The sequence below is a fragment of the Grampus griseus genome, assembly GCF_964374135.1.
Source record: "Grampus griseus genome assembly, chromosome: 5".
Lineage (NCBI taxonomy): Eukaryota > Metazoa > Chordata > Mammalia > Artiodactyla > Delphinidae > Grampus > Grampus griseus.
Window position 1 is genome coordinate 134,991,814 of NC_138998.1, and position 19,348 is coordinate 135,011,161.

Here is a 19,348-nt window from a genome sequence, read left to right on the forward strand (position 1 = left end):
GCGTGGGGAGGAGAGAACCGCACTGATGAGAGCTGAAATCTACCAGTAAGTATTTCCTCATGGAGCCTGTTTCCACAGAAGGCGATTGTTCCAACCAGAGGACCCAGAGATAATATTAATGACAAATTACTCCCCTCTGCTACCCGTGGGAGAGGGGCTCACATGGAAGAGAACGAAGGAGGTTCCTGCACTCCTGAATGGTGGAAGTGAGTCTGAGTTCTCACCACCTTGGCCATGGAAGGATGAGGGTTATGGCTGAACTGTGTCCCTCCCCAAAATTCCTGTGTTGAAGCCCTAACCCCCAGCAGCTCAGAACGTGACTGTATTTGGAGATCGGGTCTTTAAAGAGGCGACCAAAGTAAAATGAGGTCATATGGGTGGGCCCCTAATCCAATATGATTGTCGTCCTTAGACACAGGTTACAGAGAGGACACACAGAAGGAAACCGTGTGAAGACAGAGGCAGAGATTGGAGGCATGCTGCCGTACGCCAAGGGATGGAGAGATCACCGGCAATAACCAAAAGCTGGAAGAGGCAAGGAAGGACTCTCCCCTAGAGCCTTCAGAGAGAGCGTGGCCCTGCCGACCACTTAATTGTGGACTTTCAGCCTCCAGAACTGTGAGTGAATATATTTCAGTTGTCTTAACTCATCTAATTTGTGGTACTCTGTTACTACAGTCCTAGGAAGCTAAAATACACGACTTTATAGAGATCAAGCATTCAGAAGGACCTCGCTCCATCCAGGCAGATTTAGAAGCGTTTCCCCTGAGGGCAAATCCCTCCAGATTTAGACCACGTGGTGAACTGGGGGCACAGGAGGTCACAGGGCACCTCCCCGAGCATCCCTCGCTCCCCCTTCCTGGTTTAAATCATCTGACCTGGAGCCCAAAGAGCAAATGCTTGAGTCCATTCAGGGCTCCCTCCCGTCTGATGGAGAAGGAATCCGGGGACGGAAGGAAGAGAGATGGTGAAGAACACAGGTTTTCTTTGCTTTCCAACAGGCAGTGGCCCCGAGTCTGTTTTCTTTTCTCTTCCCTTCAGACTGATCTTTCATCTCTCCAATAACTCTTATCTTTCAGTGAACTCAAGCAGGCCCAGCGCGAGCTGTGAAATCACTGAACTTCACAGGTTTTGCACAAATCATCTTAAAGACCTGACCTGAGCCCAGGAAAGCCGGAACGAGGCCGAGAAATCATTCCTTATTTCGCCTGTCACCTTCGCTGCCCCCACAGGGGTCCCAACCACCTCGAGACACCTGCACGACCCACCCTCCAAGGGCTGAGTTACGAGCTGCGCTCCAGATCTGCTGCCAGTGGCTTGGATGTTATTCCAGGAGAGCAATGGCTGGGGCGGCCTCGTCAAGGCTGTGGTTAGATTTCCTTTGCTGCTTTCAGGGTCGTTTCGAAGGAAACGGGTGGAAGTGATGGTACTCCGTGGTGGTGAGTCTTAATCTTGGCCACTGGAGGCGACGGCACAGTGACATTGTGGACGGGGAGGGAATGCCTTTGTGAGCTGGGAGAAGTGTGGGCAGAGAGAGAAGGAAAACAGGAAAATAACAATAACAATAACAATAACGCCTTTTCTCTGGTCCTGGAGGATTCAAAGTTGACCTTTCCTTCTCCAAGGAATTTTATTTTACATCTCTTGAATGGATTTAGCTATTAAAGACCAGTAAAACAGCTGATGGGAAAAATACTTCTGGTAGCAGCTTGGTTGAGCAACAGAAGAGGCTTCCAGTCTTGAATTGGACACGTGCACTTACGTTCCACAGACACCTTGGGAGTATATACCATGACTGAGCACTGTTTTGGGGATGGAAATGTGAAAATGGATAAGATGGAGAGCAAAGCCTTCCTCCGGGCCACCCGGGGAAAAGACACAGGCACAGGAAGCAGCTGTAGCGTCCGGCAGCCCCCAGAGAGGTGGGCTCGCCCCTCAGCAGGGTCCTTCGGCTCCATAAAGGGATGGTAAAATGAGCCTCGGTTGTGCCCTGGGACACGGCTGGCCGCATCTGTCCGGGCAGTGTCAGCGCTGTGCAAACGTGGGCCTCGTGGGAGCTGAGATCCAACCAGGGCCCCACTGGCCAAGCCTTGTTCCTGCCCCGGGGGTCACGTCATTTCCCTCTAAGCGGCTCACTCAGCAGGGGCACTTTTTTGCAATCCATCCTCCTGGATAAGGCACCTTTTTTTTCCACTTTGCACAGCTTGGGGCACTGAGTGGCCCTGATCTGACAGAAGAGTGGCCTCTGTGCAGCCGCTTTTAGGAAATTTCACCGAGGGAGGGCGAGAGAGATGATCTCAAGGATGGTAAACCTTGAGAAGTATGCGACATAACACCCTAGTTTGCGGGGGCCAATGATCCCCTCAACTCATGGGAAACTGTCCTTTAGAGTTTTCGTGTGAATGGGGCCATTCTGTCTTCAGCTTTCTCCAATTTTGATTTTATGGGGGAATCTAGTGAGGAAAATGGGGGCATTGTGTTTTCTCTTTGAAACGACCCAATGCCTGTGTGGGAAAACAAGGCCTGCTCTTGACAATCGTTTGGTACACATGATAACCAGAACAATCCTTTAAGTCCTGGGGGTGGCTCAGAAACCTTGTCTAAGCCCCTGGCCACTGTGTAACTGTCCTGTTTTGGTTTGGTTTAGTTTTGGCTGCCTCGTGTGGCATGCAGGATCTTAGTTCCCCGACCAGGGATCGAACCCATGTCCCCTGCATTGGGAGAGTGGAGTCTTAACCACTGGACCGCCAGGGAAGTCCCTCACTGTGATAACTGTTCAGGAAACACATGGAAGAGGGAATCAGAAGATATGCATGGAGTGCAGAGCGGGGCAGCTGCTGTGTCTACCCGCTTCCTCCTCCGAAAACTTTGTCCCGTGTCTTCCTTGGACGATGATGGAGGGGAAGGCAGTGACTGCCAGGCTCCCTGGGGCTCCAGCCCTGTCTCAGCCGACTCTTGGCCATCACCTGGCCATCCTGCGCTCCCTAGAGACCTGTCTTCAGCTTCTTTTCTTTCTTTTTTTTGCGGTACACGGGCCTCTCACTGTTGTGGCCTCTCCCGTTGCAGAGCACAGGCTCCGGACGCGCAGGCTCAGCGGCCATGGCTCACAGGCCCAGCCGCTCCGCGGCATGTGGGATCTTCCCGGACCGGGGCACGAACCTGTGTCTCCTGCATCAGCAGGCGGACTCTCAACCACTGCGCCACCAGGGAAGCCCCTTCAGCTTCTTTTCTTCCTCAAGCCCCCTGTATTAGTTTCTTAAGGCTGTCTGACAACCACAGACGGGGTGGGCTACAACAACAGAAACGTATTCTCTCACCCTTTAGGAGGCTGGAAGTCCAAAATCAAGGTGTGGGCAGGGTTGGTCCCTTCTTGTGGGTTCAGAGGGAGAATCTGCCCGTGCACCTCTCCAGCTTCTGCTGACAGCCAGCACTCCAGCCTCTGCCTCTGCCATCGTCCTCTGTGTCTGTCTGTGTGTCTTTTCTCCTCTTATAAGGATGCCAGTCAGAATGGATGAAGAGTCCACTTTTCCTCAGTGTGACCTCATCTTAACTCTGCTGATCACATCTGCAATGGCCCTATGTCCAGATAAGGTCACATTCTGAGAGTCTAGGAAGGACATGAACTTGGGGAGGGAGACACTGTTCAACCCAGTACACCCCCATCCTCCGCTGACACCGGAATCCATGGAACTCAATCCCTAGAATTCGGCAGAATTCATCCGTGGAAGCTCCCAGCCTCACAGCTCACCTGGTCTCTGACTGTGCCTGTCCCCGCAGTTTCTTTTCTTCTCTCCAGAAGAAGCCCTTCTCTTCATATTATGCTCTAAGGAATCCATTTGACCTTTACCTATTTAACCGTCTAAACTCCTGCACCTGACTTTTCACTGTGTCTCCTTACCCCCCAACACGCATCCCCCTACTGTCGAAGTGGTTGCCAGTCAGCCCATGTCCTAGACCCCGCCCTTCTCTGCTCTCAGCCTGCCCAGCCCTGGTCAGGCTGCTGTCCTGCTTCCTCTCGCCGTCCCCTCCTTCCAGCAGGGCCCACTCCCGGATGGTGGAGCCAGTGCACAATGGGCCTCAGTTCGCACTTGCTGCAGTGCATGGGATTCCTTGTGTCGCTGCCGAGCTCTCTAAGCCGCACTCACATCCCACGTTTCGAGCACCTGAGAGCCTTGACAGCCCGCCAGTTGCTCCACCCCTGACCTGCTCGTGGCCTTGTCGGTTCGCTGGTGTTTCACTAACAAGCCATCTCCCCAGCTAGATTTTAGGCTTTTTGAAGACCAAGACCGTGACCTGTCTTTGCTTTGGTCCTCCTGGCATAATCCAGGAACCGAGAACACGCCACAAACTTTCACTTCGAACTTGCACCAATGCAGCCATTTGGCCTTATGGGCCTGGGTGTCCACAGAGAACTACTTATTAAGGGTTGAGTCAGTTTGGGATGTTAACACAACACGATCAGGATTAGAATTTAATTGCTGTATAGGAGGTGTTTAGAGTTTCTAAAGGTGGGCCTCAGGGCTGCCTGTTTCAGAGTCTGCAGGATGGCTTGCTAAAAGGTAGGTTCCAGGGCTCCGACCCAGATCTGTTGATTCAGAATTTTAGGAGGTGGGTCCGAGAATTGTGTTTTTAGTTCAGCCCTGGCCCCTGTCCGGGTGATTCTTATGCCTGGTAAAGTTGAGAATCACTGATCTAGACACGTGGACAATAAATATTGATTCTAAATGGGCTAGCAGAGCTGAAGATAAACTAGTGACTTATTACCGCTCATAGAGCCAGCTGGGGCAAAGCCAAAAATGATTCATTTCTTCCTAGGTGAACAGTCGTTTCAAGGGCCACCATTGTCTCCCGAGGTACGGTGACATTTCACAAAATCAGGGGCCCAGCAGGAGAATCTGAGGGGTCTTTGGAGTGACCCCTGGGCAGTGCTGAGCCCAGCCACAAACAGAGTGTACCTGTCTTCCCATGTTGGTTCCCCCCTGCCAGCCCCCTGCCCCAGGCAGAGAATTAGAGCGTGCTGTTCAGTGCTAATATTTGTCTTGCTTTTGGAAACACCTCAGGGCAACTCAGGATAGGTTTTCAGAGTGGTGTTTGACTTGGCTTCGCTGTAAAGTTCCCGCTTTTTAGTCTGTTTATTGCAAGTTAGCACACGGCCCCAGATGCAGAAGCCTAACACTAGTTCTAACAGAAACCAGGGGGCAAATGAAATAAAACGTGAGGAGGGCTGGAGGGCGCTTCCCCATGTCCACTTCTTGGACTGGAGCTAACCTGAGGTCAGGGTGGGCATCGGGCTTTGCAGCCTCCAGCCCGTGCTGCCCAGTGATGCCTTGGAACTCTGGGGCACATCCAGCCACTGCCTGCCCAACACAGGATCTGAAGGGTTATTTCCCAGGAAGGAGATGTATTCCATTTTTAGCTCCTAAAATTTTGCTTACATATTTTCTCATCTTTTAAAAAGTTCAACTGACTTTCGATAGCTGGTCCCTCTCGAAGTTTACTCTCAAGTTTCAATCTGATGCCACGTTACATGTGGGTAATAATCACCGTCACTGTGCCAGCTATTCCATTTACATCGTTTCATTTAATCCGCACAAAGTTCTATGCGGAGGGTATTATTAGGTCCCACTTAATGATGAGAAAGCAAACTCGGAGAGGTTGAGTGGCCTGAGGTGACCCAGCTATTGAAGGGGGAGGGAGCAGGGATAGTAGTTCCAGGGATCACGCCTTCTCAGTAACAGGAGGGCGCGCCACTTGGTGATGACCTACCCCAGCCGGAACCTTCTTTCCTCGCCTTGAGGAAGGAACAAACAGTGGTTTACTGAGGGCTGACAGCTCTCACCTAAGTCTGGATTCTCTTTGCATTAAGTGTATCAGCCCAGTTTATATCAGCAAAACGAAAATTGAAGAAAGTTATGGGTTTCTAGTGACATGTCTGCAGGGCATTAAAATACACTATTAACGGGAGTTTCTGTCCATGTCACATTTCTTTTTCACAAAAGTGGAAAGCATGATTGAGATTCACTAGTGTGGGTGGTAGAAAGAGTTTGAAATCCAGTCAGAACATAAACAGGACCCTTGGGATGTGGCCACCATCCTTCGATCCAGGGAGGGTCGTGCTGGGTGGAATCTGGGACATTTGGGGCTGAGTGAAACTAAACTGGAACTTGTGGGCTTTAGGGAATGGGCCCACGAACTCCCAAGTTTCCTGTTTGAAGATCCTCTTCTTCCTGTTTCCCTTCCATAGTTTCTACTGCGTTGACATGGTCGCAGCTCTCCTGTCCCAAACCCACAGGGTCACTTTGATCGTCAGAGACTCCAGCCTCTGTTAATCTCTTATCAGCAGCCTGGCCTTCGTTCAAGGACCCATGGTTCTCTCTACTTGAAGGGATACACGGTAGGCTCCCAGTCAGTCGCTGGCCCTGGGTAGAGGCTGCTTTTGGGGGAAAGAGGGATTGAAGGGAGAATACTTTAGGACTATGTTACTCAGGCCTTGACAGAACACTCGAGGATAGGAAAAAAGAGTCCTATGAATTAAAAACGCCCAGTTATTGATTGAATCCAAGGAACCTCAAAGAGGCTAAGCTATTGTCTAAACATGGATCTCAGTTCCTAGAGGCTGGACGAGGCGGCTGGAGGGGGTAAATGGTAGTATGCAGCCTGGAGTATTCTGGAAAACATCATCTTCTGACTTTTTGCAATGAGCTAAAAGGACTAAGAAGAAACCACGATGAATAATAGTAATTGCTCTTCTATTTGCTGCCCATTGTGCATTTCACGTCTACATATTTTAACTCTAATATTTGCAGTAGCTGACGTTGGTGTTATTATCCTAAGTCTGTGTGCTGAGAAATAAGAGATTTGACGAGTTCAGTCATTTGTACAAGATTATAAAGTTAGCAATTGGTAGGGCCCAGAAATGAACGAGGTCCTTTCTTCTTTAAGCTGCCTCCCATGAAATACTGTTCTCATCCCTGCTGTGGCCTGATGGGGTATCACATTCTACTGCTGCACTAGGCAGAAGGTCAACAGGAATTATGCCATCCCTGTAGTGGGCTTTGGGGTCAGTCCCGGAATTAGCAGAGCTCACTCTAGGCCAAGAAAAGAGTATTCCAAGGAAATGATATCTTAGACTTTTTTTTTCTTTAGCTGGTAGACATTCCTTGAGAGGCTTGTGGTATATTAAAGATATATTTACTGTGACATCTTGTACATTTTATAGCTACTGTTCTACACTTATTCAGCATTCCTGATCTCATTGTGGTATTCACTTCAAATAATATTTTGTGAGTCAGTGTGTAAGAATCAGATGCAAGTTGTACATTATTTAATGATACGCTAAATGATGATGTCTTTAGGAAAGAATTTTTCTTGAATACCATGGGTGTAGCGTTATCCACTATTGCTTTAAAAGTAGATTTTCTTGGCATTCATAATTATGATAGTTATAAGACATGAGTTGTTTACTATAAAACAAAATACCAAATATTTCTCAGCTATTAAAAAATCCTTATGATCTCAAAAGCATCTGACTTAAATGCAGGAAAAAGTTCTCAGCTCAGGGTGCACGTTAGAATTTAAAAGCTTCGGACGCTTTTATAAGCTCCAAATGTGCTGGCCTCACCTTTAGACCAATTAGATAAGATCCCTGAGAGGTGCTGTCTGGCTAGGTATAGTTTAGAAAATTCTGCAGGCAATTCTAAATGTGGCCAGTGTTGAGAACTACTGGGCCTAAGCAATAATGAATTTTTAAATACATGGCGTTAGGCCTGACTAATGTCAAAGCATTAATGTGTCATAAAGGAGAAAGGTCTACAGTATGCTTTATAAGTAAGAGTTTGGAATATAATGCAATTAAAATATATGTGGCGAATATAATACATGCAGTAAATCAATAAGTTACAGATATAAAGTAGATGTTCAATAACATCTACTGAGAAGTAGATGAGAACATCTATGAGAAGATGACTGGATGAACATCCTGCGAAGTTTCATATGAAAAATCATATTTTGACAAAACTAAGATGCTATCAATTGTAAGACAGAGTATCACTGAGAAAAGTTTTAATTAAAATGTGACGTGCCATATATTAAAATCCACAATTCAACTTCAGAAATGTTCAAAATGCGAAAAAATCTGAGTCTTATAATTAAGGAAATACAGTACTTAAAAATTACTGTTTTTTAATTTTTCTGCCGGTTACTCCATCTGTTGTACAACTAATGTCCACTAGATGCCGCTGTGATCTGCTACTTCAGGTTCCAAAAGGAAACCGGAAAACCAGTTTTCTGAGTATTTAAAATTGAAACAGTCTGCCCCTTTAAAGACAAAAGATTTTTAAAATCTCATATTTTGAGGGGTTGTTGTTCATAATTTCCCTTCTATTAAGATCCATCCTAAGTATCTCACAAAGTGTAAAATTAGTTAAAAAGTGAATTGAGACGTTTTAAAGGCTTGATAGAAAAAACTATCGCTTCCCTTTTATCCGTAGCCTCAGATTTCACGTCTCGCCTTTCTGCAGCGGGTTATAGAGAAGGGGCAGTAATACTGATGGGAAGGTTGATGTTTGCCTTAAATCAAATTGAAAGTCAAATGTGAAGGAACGAATATGATGTCTCCTGGTGTGTAGCCAGCAGATTAGGGGACCCTGCACACAGGAGTTACTGCTTCCCACACAGGAAAAGCTGGGGGTGGGGAGAGGACCGGGGTCAGTGGGGCAGAGCCCTGAGCTTAAACCCAAGTGCAACGTTAACCGTGGGGATTGACCCAGGGCCTCCATGGCTGAAAACCGGGACAACTTCCCTTATTGGATGAGAATCCCTCTCCCAGCAAAATGATAGAGGCCTTAGGGTGAAAAGGAAGCCTGCAGAAGCTTCTGGAGATATGCTTTGAGCAGTGCGACTCAAACTGTTCCCCATCTCTCCAGTGAGATGAGAACAGAAACTGGGGGTAAACATTTCAAAACACTTTTACAGCAAAATATCAATAAAGTAATGTTATGTCTGTTAAATGTAAGAAAAAGAAATTGGGCTTGTGTTTTATATGCCTGTTTTTTTATTTCATTTTTCTAGTAATTCAACTTTCTTAATATTTTGCAAAAGTATCGGTCCATAACAGATTGGAAATTTAAAATAAAAAGAGTAGGCCTTCACCCCAGATAGCTTGAGAAACACTGCAGAAGCCCACCCTGAGCTGCCAAAGGAGGGCACCCCAGAACTATGACCCTACCAACCCCCTTAATAATTTTCTAGTGGACAATACAGGCAGAAAAGGGCCAAAGAACAGGAACACTTGGATTGTGAAGGATAGGATGACTAGAGAGGTAAAAAGAAATCCTAAAGCAGCACACCTCAGGGAGCCCCAGCCTCTGAACCCACAGTTGGCAGCTCACCCCAGAACACTCCCAGCTCTACAAAGGCTCAGAGACCCTGCAGCATCACCCCTGAGCTGGCCCTTTGCCCAATGCACACACACAGCAAATTGACCTTGGGACAAGAGGAACTCAGGGGCTGCAGTGAAAAGAAAATACAAAACCAGTCAGAATTGCCCATATCTTATATATTTAGCTTCAGAAGAGAAACGCAGAGAGAAGTCCATAGTTAAATTCTTTCCTGGCTTAATCCGGCCCAAATCACCTGGCTTTGATGGAAGGGAGGCTTAATGCACCGTCCGTGTCCATTTATGGATAATTGAGTTGGCCATTTTGCTTCTCTAAAAACTGCCCTGTTGCATTATCATACTGTCGGTGTCTTTTTTGGAAAGCAATTTGGTAATAATTATCGAGGCGTAAATTGTGACTACTCTTTAACCCAGCTGTAGGAATTCATCCCACAGTTATACTCTTAAAGCATGCAAAGACACACAGTACAATATCCAATACTCATTGACTCTTTGTGGGAGAAAAAAACCACAACTAGATAAAAGCTAAATGTCCTTGATAAGAGACAAGCTAACGGGGATAGCATCCATAAACTGCACTAGGACACCCCACTGAAAGAGTAAATGCCTCTCAAGGTTCTAATGTGCAAAGAGTTCCAAGATGCAATTTTAAGTAAAGGAAGCAAGTTGAAATCCAGTGGGTACAGTATGATCCTATTTGTGTAAGAAAGCAACACATGCACTTTGATCATGCAGAGAATCCTTCCGAGGCTGTATGTCCACAGGGGTCACCTCTGGGAAGTAGAGCTAAGGGTTGAGACTAGAGAGAAGCACTTTCATTTCTAATATCACGCTCTTTCATTTTGTTTTTTCAAGTAAAAATAAGTATTAATTTAATATGGAACAAAGTGTCTATTGCAGAATATCGAGAGCTACAAGAAACGGCAACAAACATTAGTCAGCCAAAGATATATCCTGAAACGAGGGGTTGCATACAACAGCCATGCCCTAAAGGTCAGGAGAAATTGGCTGACATCGACGAAGAAACCACAACTCCCAGATTGTCCTCACCCATGACTGGTGAATATTTTTAGCGACAGGGAATATCAGCCTGAGGGGCTGCCTAAAACCCAGCGGACCACGTGGCAGGGGACGAAGGCTCGCAGGCATCATGGCCACCACCAGGTGACAAAGCCCAGAGACAACTGCTCGAGGATTTAATTACTATGTGGAAATGGAAAGGGATTGCGGTTGGTTAACTAAATAAAAAACGGCTTGCCTGGCCCGCTTCACAAATAGAGGGAGTGTCTCGGCTACCAGCAATGCTGTTACCATTTGCAAATGGGACGCACACTTCTTATTTCTACCTTGCACAGTGCCGGTTCATTCTGATAACACTGGTCTCAGAAATACTTACCTTAAAAGTTACACGTAATTACTACACACCCACACCCCCCACCGCGCTCTGTACTCGCAGGATGAGAGCTGGGAGGGAGGCTCCCAGGCCACCTTGGGGCCTTCAGCCCTGCGCTCCTGGCTAACGAGTATTTTCAGTGCCCTCCCGAGGTGAGTGTGTTCTGCAAAACACACTGCTTACTCTGCGTTGGGCTTTCTTTCTGCCACTTATTTCATGTTCCAGGTAACAGTTTTGACCCATAGTTCCAAGGAAAAGGTGTTCGGGTGATTTTTCTGGACTTGCCTCAAAGGACGACGGAAGACTATTATGCTCGGTGTCAGAAAGCCAGTTTCCAGGCAGCTCAAGTTGCCTTCCTGGAAATGGTGGAGGAAGCAGAGGGTGAAGGTCAGAGAGCTCCTGGGGACAGATGAAGTCCTCTGCAATTGCAATGAGCACCCCAAGCAGCCCTGTGGGCTTGGGAGAGATGACCAAGGGCATGCGAAGGGGGTGTCAAGGCAGAAGCCAGAATTAACCTTCTAAAGACCCCGAGAGCAATCCTTCCTAACTTCTGTGCACCTTCTATGTCATGGCCAGTCTGACATACACTGGGGGGCCCGGGTTGCCAGGAGTGGTGTGCAGGGGGTGCGCAGGCACAGAGCCCCCGCTACAGACACACCAGAGCACTCAGGCCTCCCAGTGCACTTGGAAAGAAACTACATTTCCTTTTAGCCCTGGGCGGCGGAGGGGGGGAGGGGGGGGGGCGGGCAGCCCAACAGTTGCAGCATTACTGAAAACAGTAGCAAGACAGAGAGACAACAGTCTTTTCCAGATCTGCCTTGAGGGAAAATAGCGGGGGGAAAGGGAAGGAATACTTGAATGAGGGGTTCTGAGGGGCCTGTGCGGGACAGTGTCTTCTGAGACAGGTGTGTACCCTTAACTGTGGGGCTTCTGTTTTGCAGAGGGGGTGGGCTGCAAATTTGGGGCCAGAAACGAATTTCCTGGAGGTGGGGGACAGGCTGAGACTCCCTCCTGAGGACCTTTTCTCCTGTTGGGCCCTTCCTTATTTTATTTCGAGGACTCAGCCTTTCCTCCAAGTAAATATTGAACAAATATTTTAAAACCACCCATTTCGACAGTGGCAAATTGTTATCCTGTCTCCAGCTGGCCCCGGGCACGGCTGCTATGCTTCCTGCCTTACGCCCTGACTTCCTTGGCGGAGTGGGAGGAGCTCCTGCCCTGTGCCTGAAGGCACTTCCGGTGTCGGCCATCTTGGCTCAGACCGGAAGTCCACGGGGAGAGAGGCCTGCGGCTGTACTTTCTGGTACGTTCGGAGAAAGGTAGATGTTTGGGTGTGGTGTTTCCCACTTGGAAGCAGGAGTTGGAATGGGGTGGATTTATTTAGACCCAGAGAAAGGGAGCTGTGCTGAGTTGCCTGAGGTCCATTGAGGGTCTCCCATGAAGAAGACAGTATGGTCAGGGCCGAGTCGCTGTGGAGGGGAGGCCTGCCCTACCATGCAGAACTTTTCTCGAGGTCCAGAGTATCTTCTCTTGAGGAAAGCAGTAGTCACTCCCTCAGAGGCACTGGTTTTAGATTAACACCTTAGAAACCAAACATCTGTTTATGATCACCTACACAGCCTGTCCATCCCCACAGAACCTACAGACTCAGGGCCCTACTGTAGACATACTGCGTCTGGGTCTCACGAGAGATGTCTGGCCTCTGCTAGAGGGAGTGGTCTGAACTTTCACAGCCCAGTTGTATCCCGGGCTCAGTTGGATTCTTGACCTCCTCATCCTCAAACGTGGTGAGCACAGCTCCAGGCTCAGGCCCAGCAAGCACTGAGCTTCCCAGGACCTTCTCCTACCAGCCAGACTGGAAATACCGGAAGAGCAAAGGTAGCTGCCCTCAGAGGCAGTGCTGGTATTTTCTTTCCTTTTGGCCAGTTTGGTTTTAACTAGAAACTGGAATAACAATTATAATGATACACGTTTTCAGATTTTAACTAATTAATCCCTTGGAGTCCTCTTTTGGTGGGGAAAGCATTCTACGCACCTTATACATCAGGAAAACAGGGCCATGTGATTTGGCTGGGCTGGGCGGTCACTGGTGTCAACACAAGAGCGGAGGCCTGGACTCCAGCAGTTCTTGACTTCTTGGCCTGTGTCCAGATCGCTGGGCCTCGCAGCCCCTAGAAAGGCAACACATGAGAAATTGAAGCAGACCAGACCATAAACTCACAGGAGCCGTTGGCTCTAGTTAGGAGGGCGGGCCCTGTGGCCTTGCCTGTGTCTGTTTCTCTTGGGAGAGACAGGCTTGGAGAGGAGGAAAACCCATTTCTCCAGGACTGTTTTGCCCACCTTGAATTACCAGTTAAAACAAAACCGTCTGTAGAGGAAACGCCCCTTGAAAGAAAACCCAAGTTGCTGTGAAGGTTTCATCTTTCCCTTTTGAATCCCAAGGTCTGCAGTCATGTAATCCAATGTCGGCCTGAAAAAAATATTTGTCTACAGAAACACCCACACGGGGTGTTGGGGACCCCAGTGCCCGGGCATGGGGGTGGAGCCTGCATGGGAACCCTCAGCTAAATCCCTCCAGTTGGGCTCTGACCTGTTTATTATGAACCCTCTTAACCTCTTTTAACAAGAGGTATCTAGGTTTTCTCCCGATTCTGTCTTCTCTATCTGCCAGCAATCTTTTCTCAACAAATTAGGGTGAGGTAGGAGGTGTGGGTGAAGCGAGAAAGGTAGTCAAGGTCTTCAATGGCCATGGCTATTTCAAGGAAAGGGTGGTGGTAGGAACACAGAGGGAGGTGGGCTGGGAACCTTTCAACCTCAGCAGCCGAAGACACATCTAGACGCACCCAAGCTGGCAAAGAAATCCAGGTGGTGTCCCCAGAGAAAATTGCTTGTTTAAAAAATAAGTGAACAGGCATGGTCAAGCATGATCCTCTCAGAGTGTATCAAGACAGATAACCAGCCCTGTTTGGAAGCCTTACTCTCTCAGTGGATTCTCCCTCCAAACCCCTAATAGGCATTTATTTAGTCTCGATCTTGTATGGCCTTGTATCATTGTCCAGTTTTTCATATGTGGATGCCCTCTTTCCCCAATTCAATTGTAGACTTCTTAGCGGTTGGGACCATGGTTTTCATAACCAATAGTAATTAAAATGATTGATCCAAAAGTTTCCCCTTGTGTGTTATCAGCTGAGGGACATAAACTAATTTCAGTCTCATTCCTATTGCTTGATTTCCTTTCATCGTTCCAGGTTTCCTGTTAAGGTCCAAATTTTGAGAGTGCTCTCCAGTGCAAGAGCACATCTGGGAGACATGTGTTTCTTTTCTTTGCTCATTCACAATGGTAATTTTTTCGGCTACTACAGGAAGCTCAGCAGATTCAGAAGTACAAGGAGCCCCACCAAAGCCCAAGATGATATTCACTGATGCTATCAGCAGGTCTGAATGCCAACATCTGCTTTGAGAGTGATTGCTCGGAGAAGTTCATCCAGTCCTAAATTTGGTTGATCTGTTTTGAGGTGATAGCCTCATATTGAAGTAATTTCTCCCCACCAAAGGGTCTAGAATAGGTTCAGTTGTAACCAATTTTATGTAGTTGTGCTGCCTCGAGAAACCTGGAAGAGGTTATTAAGAGTGTGTGTCTAGCCATATGGATAACTGTTCCAGCTCAACCGTCTGTGAACACCATTAGTAGCCCTTGAAACGGTTCTCCAGGAAGTGCAGGCTGTTAATAAGTCTGCCCTGATGCTCCTATGTGAGCCGAACAGCGTATAACGTTGCAAGTAGCCCAAGTGCTCTGAATTGACAACCTGCCAGGGAGACTGCAATGAACCCAGAAAACATTGCCAAAGGAAAGCGGAAAATTATCAACTCTCCCTGGTCAGTAGATTGACTGGTCACTGTCGATAGACAAGAGTGATAAACTGATAGATGATGGAGGTGTGTCCCTTCTACTGGCTCAGAAAAGGGCTCCACCTCGAGCAGTCAGAAGTGCTAAGACAACTCTTATGTGGCAAGAGAGAGAATCTTTCCATCAGTAACTGTTAATTGACTTTCACTTTGTAGGAAAATACTGTGTTAAGTGCTTGGAGGTAGAAAGAAAAATGCACCCTCAGGATGTTTATAATCTAGCTGGGGGATAAGACACAAGATTGAAAAGCTATTAATACGTCTTTTGTTACCTGAAAATTATTGACCAGAGACGTTTCAATATTCATTTACATAACACATCGCTGGCCACAGGCATTAGTTGCTGCAAAAAATCCCCCGATCAATAATGAGTTAAAATGCAAAGCAATGGAATATCCACCTATGGGTTAATATTCTGCCACTGCAGTGAATGAAGTAAATCTGTGAGTACTGAGAGCTGAGTGGAAGAAGGCTGGCAGCTGAACAAAATACCATCTATGTAAAAATAAAGCAAAGTGTCTATGTGTGTATGAACATACACATATATGCAAATGCGTAAAGGGGACAGGAAGAGGACATGCCAAAATAGAGACGGTTTCCTTCTGAGGAGGAAAGTGAGATTGGGGAAGTCTGTAAAGGACCCTTTTCATATTTTTACTCAACATACTTCTGTATTGAATAAATTATTTAGGACAAGAAAATATCTATATATTTCTTACATGAGAAAAGGGAAAGAGTGAAAAATATAACAAAGCAAGTACGCGATAGATACGTGACTCCACCCAAGGTAATCGTGCGGTCCCATCCCTCTGCAGTGATTCCTTGAGCTTCATCACGTGATATAATGGTGGCCAATGGGATTTAAGGGGATATCCGGGGGGCTGCTGGGTAAAGCTTCCTTGCTCTTAAAAGGAGGAATGAAGAAGAGAAAGCACATCTTCTCCCTTCTGCTGGATATCATAGTGTCTGGATGTGGTGCCTAGCGGTGCAGCAGCCATTTTGCTCTTTGGGGAGCTACCCTGGGGACCAAGCCAGACTTTGAGAATGCTGCTAGAAAGATGGGAAAACCTGAGTCTTTGAAGACCTTATGGAGCCACTGAATCAACCTACCCCAGAGCTGCTCTACCTTGGGACTTCTGCTCAGTGAGAGGGCACATTGTTCTTTCTGTTGAGGTGGGATTATCTGTTACTTGCAGCCCAATGCATCCTAACTGACATAGCAGTCAGCGGGAGCCCCATCTGATTATGAGGTCTCAAGGTCCTTGGGCACATCTAGGGGCATCTTTGGGTCCTAGGACCATGCCTCCTGGGCACCGGAATATACTCCAGAATGGAGAAGAGGTCATGAGCCTTGTGGCTGGAAGGAGAGAGGGAGCTTTGGGGAGGCAGGGAACCCATCCTGTGACAGGGGCACTCATTCCCCTGGCATCTCGGGGGGAGAGCTGGGCGGCAGGTGTGGGGTAGGAGGTTGTCAGACAAGTGGCTCCTCAGTCTGGACCTTGGGCATTTGATACGAGCCCCTAACAGAGGCAGGAGCTGCACTTGGGAGGTCAGAAGAGCCATCACAACCTCAGGCTATTTGGAGGGAACATTTACGTCCCCTGGAGCAGGAAGCCCCAGCTTCTACACCTTAGCAGCCTCCTGAGGGCTAGAACCAGCGTGTGGTGGGGCAGCCCTGCCCGGAGCAGAGCCGCAGCCTTGCCGAGCTGAGTGTGGGCTGCAGGGGCCGCGACCAACCGAGCCCCGTGCGGGCGGCAGTGGAGTCGCAGCAGTTTGGAGGTGGCTCCACGCCACCTTGCAGTGGGGAAGAGGCGAGAAAGCCCGGGAGACGGCCGCCTGCAGTGTTCCCAGCATCCACCACGAATTTCCCCAGAAGTGGTGATGCTTTTGATTGGTCTGTGGCGGAGTCTACCTGAATTAAACTCCAGGGACCCCAAACTGCTCTTGATGTAAAATGTTCTAAACTGGAGTTTAAACACTGCATTGTTGGTGCTGAGTCCGTAAAGGCAGAACAGGGAAATGAAGTCTGACTTATCGTGGTTGCCTGGGGGAGCGAGGGGGAGAGTGAGAGACAGAGACAGACAGAGAGAGACAGAGACAGATAAAGAGAGACAGAGACTGACAGAAACAGAGGCAGAGACAAAGAGAGAGACCCAGGGAGAGAGAGGGAGGAGGACCCAGTGGTTTCTCATTTAACCTGATCCTAAAGCGGTGGGTGGCTGGTCTCCATGGGCTCTGAACACCAGCCCTCGCATGCAGGTATCTGTTTCCTTTCCCAGTCTCACCTTCGGCTTGAAATCAATCACCCCACTCACTTCTTAGAGTGAGGTCGAGGAAGGCTTACTCTTAAATCACAAACTCTGAGAGGGGGTAAGAAAAACAAACAAACCAGCACCAGGTTTTGAACTAATCTGTGGAACTTAAAAGTGACATGAAAGTACTTCAGGGGCTGCAAACACACAACTCAAATCTCATTTAAAAACTTTCCTGATTCACATGAGAAACAAGACAAAATCAAAAAACAGGAAACAAGTGTTGGTAGGGATGTGGAGAAACTGGAACCCAGTATGAAGATTCCTCAAAAAAATTAAACATAAGATTTAGCAATTCCACTCCTAGATATATATCGCAAAGAACCGAAAGCAAGGACTCAAACGGATACAAACAGCCATGTTCATAGCAGCATTGTTCACAAAAGCCAAAAGGTGAAAACAACCCAAGCGTCCATTGACAGATGCATGGATAAAATGTGTTCTATCCATACAATGGAATATTATTCAGGCTTAACAAGGAATAAAGCTCTGACACATACAACAACATGGATGAACCTTGAAAGCATTACGCTAAGTGAAGTATGACAAAATGACAAATACTGTACGATTCCACGTGTATGAGGTAGCTAGAATTGTCGAATTCATAGAGACAGAAAGTAGGGTAGTGGTTGCCAGGGGCTGGGGGAGGGAGGAATAGGTTAGTGTTTCATGCCTACAGAGTTTCTGTTTGGGATGGTGAAAAGTCTGGAAAACGGACAGTGGTGATGGTTACACAATATGAATGTACTTAACGTCACTGAATTCCACACTTAAAAATGATTAAAATGATAAGTTTTATGTTACATATATTTTACCACAATTTAAAAAATATTAACAAAATTCTAATTACTAAAAAACCGTAATAAAAACATCATAAACTTTCAGATACTCAAATACACATGAATTGTTCAGACATGGGAGATCACCTGTGTGTTAAATTGGGCTTCCTTTTGCTTTCTCTTTGTGCCCTCCTGGGAATCAAGCTTCTTCCAGCATTTCTCTGAGGGATCTGCATTTATTGCTAATGTGCCAGGGGCCCGAAGTTTCTATCTCCTGCATTGATCTTTTAAAAGTTCAGACTTGCCCTTATCCAGTTATGTAAAATTGTGGGAGCAGAGCTATAACCTTCTCACAGCCATAGGAGCCCATTGTGTAAAAACACCTTGTGGCATGCCCAACCACGAGATTGCATTTGTCATCTATTCAAAGTTTTGGTTTTTTGTTGTTTTTTTTTTGCGGTACGCGGGCCTCTCACTGTTGTGGCCTCTCCCGTTGCGGAGCACAGGCTCTGGACGCGCAGGCTCAGAGGCCATGGCTCACGGGCCCAGCCGCTCCGCGGCATGCGGGATCCTCCTGGACCGGGGCACGAACCCGTGTCCCCCGCATCGGCAGGCGGACTCTCAACCACTGCGCCACCAGGGAAGTCCTATTCAAAGTTTTTGATGCTTCTTGTCTGACTTCTATATTTATGAGTAAGAATATAAACCACCATTAGATATCGTCGGTGGCTCTGCTTTGGAAGAGAAACTTCCCTTTCTCTCTCTTTTCAATCATCTGGACAGTTTAATCAAAGAGCATCTTGACACAGCCATCTGGAGCTTCCCCTTGATTTTTTTTTTTTTTTAATTTTTGGTTGTGTTGGGTCTTCATTGCTGTGCGGGCTTTCTCTAGTTATGGTGAGCGGGCGCTACTCTTCGTTGCGGTGCACGGGCTTCTCACTGCGGTGGCTTCTCTTGTTGTGGAGCATGGGCTCTAGGCGTGCAGGCTTCAGTAGTTGTGGCACGCGGGCTCAGGAGTTGTGGTGAATGGGCTTAGTTGCTCCGCGGCATGTGGGATCTTCCCGGACCAGGGCTCGAACCCATGTCCCCTGCATTGGCAGGCGGATTCTTAACCACTGCGCCACCAGGAAAGTTCTCCCCTTGATTTTTGTATCCATCAAAATATACAAATGTTATCCATTTGAACTCATAAAATAAAACTTTACTAATAAAATACTATGTTTGTTTCAAACATTGGGGTTTCTCTAAGATTCAAATTCCAAGTTTCTGCTGATAAAAATAAAGTTTGAAAAGCACTGTATTTGATCAATTCCCATTTCACTCAATTCAATGAACATTTATTGAAGCCTTCATTCAATTATTAGCTGAACACACAGTGAGTTCATGGGGCATAAAAGTAAAAGTTAAATTCAGATTGCCTGCAAGCTAAGAATGGTTCTCACATTTTAAGTGGTTGGGGAAAAGTCAAGAATAATATTTCATGGCACATGAAAAATTATATTCCAATTTCAGTGTCTCTAAATAAAGTTTTATTGGAACACAGCCACATTCATTCATTTAT

General features: G+C 47.1%; 1 protein-coding gene across 1 annotated transcript in view; it reads right to left on the reverse strand.

Moving 5' to 3' along the window:
- CLDN14 (claudin 14) overlaps positions 1–19,348 on the reverse strand; it is a 75,287-nt gene that overhangs the window by 34,557 nt on the left and 21,382 nt on the right. Inside the window, exon 2 of the mRNA XM_082654988.1 lies at positions 12,826–12,961. The gene's annotated coding sequence lies outside the window, so the exon portion shown is untranslated. The remainder of the gene's footprint in view (positions 1–12,825; positions 12,962–19,348) is intronic.